This window comes from Clarias gariepinus, chromosome 16, assembly GCF_024256425.1.
Source record: "Clarias gariepinus isolate MV-2021 ecotype Netherlands chromosome 16, CGAR_prim_01v2, whole genome shotgun sequence".
NCBI lineage: Eukaryota > Metazoa > Chordata > Actinopteri > Siluriformes > Clariidae > Clarias > Clarias gariepinus.
The window spans coordinates 412,501-417,500 of NC_071115.1; the positions used below are offsets into that span (position 1 = coordinate 412,501).

The 5,000-nt window shown below is 42.0% G+C and overlaps 1 protein-coding gene across 1 annotated transcript in view; it reads left to right on the forward strand.

The window, feature by feature from the left end:
• Positions 1–4,841: 4,841 nt before the first annotated feature.
• Positions 4,842–5,000, forward strand: part of si:ch211-195b15.8 (protein phosphatase Slingshot homolog 3) — a 5,240-nt gene continuing 5,081 nt past the window's right edge. The window contains exon 1 of the mRNA XM_053514900.1: positions 4,842–5,000. This exon is cut by the window's right edge and continues 40 nt beyond it. The gene's annotated coding sequence lies outside the window, so the exon portion shown is untranslated.

The window sequence follows — 5,000 nt, forward strand, 5'->3', positions numbered from 1 at the left end:
CCTCACTGCACCGCCGCTGTGACACATCGTCATTATAGTGTAGAATCATTGTCATGGTGAGTGTGTGTGCGTGTGTACACGGTGTGTGTGTGTGTGTGTGTGTGTGTGTGTTGTTGCAGTATCCGCTAGCTAATGCAGCCCCAGTGTATCGGTGTTGAATCTGTCAGATACCTGTGTTAGATGAAATTTACTCTGTACTGAACAATGTGAAAGTAAAACTATGCCATATACTCCATCAGCGGCTCCACTCGTGTGTGTGTGTGTGTGTCTCTCTCTCTCTCTTAAACTGTCTCTCCCTCTCTTTAACTCCATTACTCTCTCTCCCTCTCTCTCTCCCTCTTTAACTGTCTCTCTCCCTCTCTCTCTCACTCTCCCTTTCTCTCTTTAAGGCAGTTTTAATTTAAAGCACATGTTAGCGCAAATGTGTGACCGTAACAATTATTGTTTGTAAAGTTAATAAGCCGATTGTAATTATTTATTCAGTTTCTCCTTAGACAAACCCCAGCAGCAGTTTCTCAGTGTGAACATTTCTGTCCTGCGTTCATGAGCATGAGTTGAGCTCCAGAGTTTGGAGTCGCCTGTAAATCTGAGTAGAGAAGAGTCCGTGTTTACTCCTGAAGTAACTCCATCAGTCAGGAGCTGATCAGTGTTTAATGTCTGCTTCATGAAGTTTAAATCCTCCACACTGGTCTAATCACACACCTAATCCATTTTAATATGAGGAATGTTTGAGGTGTAATTAATGATGCATGTTTGAGTCAAAGTGGGACTTTTGATTAACAGAATAACAGAACTCAGTCCTGAGAGTAAACAGTCCCTCTATATAATCCCCTGATACACTAATGCACTTATCCCAGTGTCTCACTAGTGCTTGGACGGTAGAACGTTTTCTCAGTACGCCGGAGCCGAGATCGGACTGTCTGTATGATTCACCTCTGGAACGCCGGCCTCCCAGGTGGTAGTAACTCCCAGCTGAGTTTGCGTGATGTGTGAGTGGTGTTGGTGAATGAGTGTGTGTACAGTTCACACAGATGCGTCTCTTCCACATAAAATTATTTGGAGATCTTTAAAGAATCAGGCGTTCCACGCGCTGAATGTGCACAAGACTGCAGTGACCTCCGAGCTGGGATCATCATTCAAGACCTACATGTTTGGACCACTCACAAGTTTTACTGCAATCACGAGTCTCATCACCGTACTCCACCTGAAGTCTTCTATACATGTCCATCACTTTTACAACTTTAATCACCAGGAATTTCATCTTTAATTTTAAGTTTGACTCGAACGCCCATAATGCTGCGTTAAGTTGCGGGAAGTTGTATCGTTACAGTAACCAGTAATTAACATATTATACAACAAGAACAAAGTTAGAATTGCCAGAATTAAGGGGGGAAAAAAACTTTACAATTTAAGGTGCACTTGTGAAGATATAAAGACTGCTTCTATGTAAACGTGTGTGATGACTGTGTATAAGAGGTGGGAATGAAACTGTACATCAGGTGAACCAGCAAGTAGTGATGGAGGCAATGGACCAGAAAAGTATATAACACTATGTGTGTGATGTAGTTGATGATGTTTAGTTTACTGTTTAAGCAGTTAAAAGTTTTAGGTTTATTAAATAAGTAGTAGATATAGTTTTAGGACAGGTGCAGACCCTTGTATGTGTCTAATACTTAAAAAATAAAAATAAAGTCTACACTGTGTAGTGATGCGTTTATAGAGAGTCAGAGCCGGATGTTTCACCCCTCACTAACTGTAGAAGCTGAGGCAGTGGCGTCACTTCCTTCCATCGTCAGGATTTCCAGGGGAAGTTCAACAGGAAACTGAGCTTAAAACGGAAAAAAATTCCAAACCTGAAATAATTGAACAGTTTGAGTGGAAACCGCGCGGTGTGTCTGCACTGTGACCGCCAGGGGGCGCGTTTACAGCCACACAGTGTACTACAGCACTAAACACCTAGCTCTCCACCTGTTCATCAGCACGGTGATGTCTCATTCTGTATAAAAACAGGATATTAGTTCAGTTTTCATTTTTAAACTTTGTCCTCAGGCCTGACTCTGCTTTCGAAGTCACGTGTCAAATCTCACGATACCTCTCTCACAAAGCGGAAGTGACCGGGGGGTTATGGCAACGTGCTGTCCGGGAGGCAGGGAGAAGAAATCTACTGATCACCTGAGCACTGTCAGATTTATATCCTCTCTGAGACCCAATTATTCTCATTATGCAGTTTATACAGGATTAATATAAGACTCCATCATATGATGAGATCATATATATATAAATTTCTTCTGCACTTAAGGTTCCTAAGAGCACAGTGGCCTCCATAATCCTTAAATGGAAGACGTTTGGGACGGCCAGAACCCTTCCTAGAGCTGGCCATCCAGCCAAACTGAGCTATCCGGGAAGAAGAGCATTGGTGAGAGCGGTAACCCCAAGGATCACAGTGGCTGGAGATGGGAGAAAGTTGTAGAAACTCAACCATCACTGCCACCTTTTGGCCTTAATTCTAAGCAGTATGTGTGGAGAAACCCAGGTGATTGCCCATCACCTGTCCAATACAGTCCCATTATTAAGCATGGTGTTGGCAGTATCATGCTGTGGAGGTGTTTTTCAGTCGCAGGGATAGGACGACTTGTTGCAATCGAGGAAACGATGAATGCGGCCAAGTATGCATCCAAAGTGCTCAGGACCTCAGACTGGGCCGGAGGTTAACCTTCCAATGAGACAACGACCCTAAGCACAGCTAAAATAACGAAGGAGTGGCTTCACAACAACTCTGTGACTGTTCTTTAATGGCCCAGCCAGAGCCCTGACTTAAACCCAATTAAGCATCTCTGGAGAGAACTAAAAATGGCTGTCCACGAACCTTTACCATCCAACCTGACAGAACTGGAGAGGATCCCCAAATCCAGGTGTGAACTTAATGCATCTTTCCCAAAAAGACTCCTGGCTGTATTAGATCAAAAGGTGCTTCTACTAAATACTGAGCAAAGGGTCTGAATACTTAAGACGTGTGATATTTCAGTTTTTCTTTTTTAATAAATCTGCAAAGATGTCAACAATTCTGTGTTTTTCTGTCAATATGGAGTGCTGTGGGTACATTAATGAGGAAAAAATTAACTTGAATGATTTTAGCAAATGGCTGCAATATAACAAAGAGTGAAAAATTTAAGGGGGTCTGAAAACTTTCCGTAACCACTGTATATATCCTTTTAGCATCCTCATATAAAGACTGTTAGATATCATGCTTTCTGCCAAGCTTCTTCCTGTTTAAAGACATTAATTTTATAGTTATCAGCGGTATCCAACACTCTCAGGATGGTATGTGCTCAGTGGTTGAGGCATTGGACTATGGATTGGAAGGTTCATACAAACTTAAATAATTCTTTTAATTGTGTAAAGCTGCTTTGCGACAATGTCAATTGTTAAAAGCGCTATACAAATAAAATTGAATTGAAGGTCCCAGGTTCAAACCCCACCACTGAGCAAGACGCTCTGCTGGGTAAGATAGATATCCTTTATTAATATTGTGTCGAGTGCGTTTGTAAAACCCATCAAGCTCCATGATGATGAAACTGTCTCTCATGAAGACCAAAACTGAGCTCTGCTGCAGAGGAAAAGTTCATTTAGAGTCACCAGCCTCAGAAATCACCAATTAACAACCAGCAGCTCAGATTAGAGCCGTTATGAAGCTTTACAGAGCAGAAGGAGCAGATAAACATCTCAATATCAACTGTTCAGAGGAGATTATTGTGTGTTTTGGATAATAAACGCCTTCAGTATTGTTTTATAAGTGTAGAGAGAAATAAACATCAGGAATGACCATGGGGTTAGAGAGGGGTGTACAAACTTTAGAGTGGCACTGTGTAAGTTACTATCATCATGTGTTACATAGAGGTGATTCGTACAGTGTGATTTCCCGAGCTGTCTCTGTATCTGAATCATGGAGTGGGTGGGATGGATTTGACATGATTGACAGGAGATTGTTCAGTGACCTTTGACCCTCACTGTCTCCAACCCGTCCAGTTTGTGTGCAATTACGTCTTTATCATTATTAATCTTTGATTTTATTGATCTTAATGGTAATGAGATGAAAGTGTAAGGTGCTCTGGATGGAGGTGTTTCCCAACTGCAAAGATAAATAAACTGTTAGAAGGTGAGACGTTGGTGGATCTCATCTCAGTGCTGGTGTTACATTAAACCCTGACCCCGCCGGGACACGTGGACCCGAAATGTTCCGACTCAAATGTTCCGAATCAATCGAACCGGAACCGGGTCACTAACACCCGGTTATTATTAACTATTATTAGTGATTACTTCTGTCCCGTTATTTATGTTCACTGTAGTTTCCTTCCCTGCAGGATGTGTCCATCTCAGAGATATAATAATAATAACAACAACAATAACAACAATAATAATAACAATAATAATAACAATAATAATAACAACAACAATAATAATAATAATAATAATAATAATAACAACAACAAAAATAATAATAATAACAATAATAATAATAATAATAATAATAATAAATATATTGTTTAGGTTAATGTGGATAATAAAACATCTGGAGTTAGATTGTTGCTGCGCTTCTGTCTGCGGCTCTGCGGCTCACTGCGCGTGCGCGACTCCAAGGGGCGGGGGGGGGTGGAGGGGGGTGCGCCGAGGTGGAGGAAAGCAGAGCGCGCGCGCGGCCGTGAGCAGTCCTCGCAGCTGATTGGCTGGAGATGACATCACTCTGCATTGTGCTATTCTTAGCGCGTGGAAAGGGATTACGTCATGTTTTTTCTGCTGTGAGTCTGAAGCAGGTATTAGAGCTCACACACTCCAGCAGCAGCTTCACACACACGCACACGGCAGCGCGAGGAGACTCAGCGCGAGGAGACCCGCTGTAATAACGGTTTATAACGTTATTATAAAATATTACTGCGTCCGGTCACTGACCCCATCATCTTCATCATCATCATCATCACTGGACTTTACACTCATTTATCTTA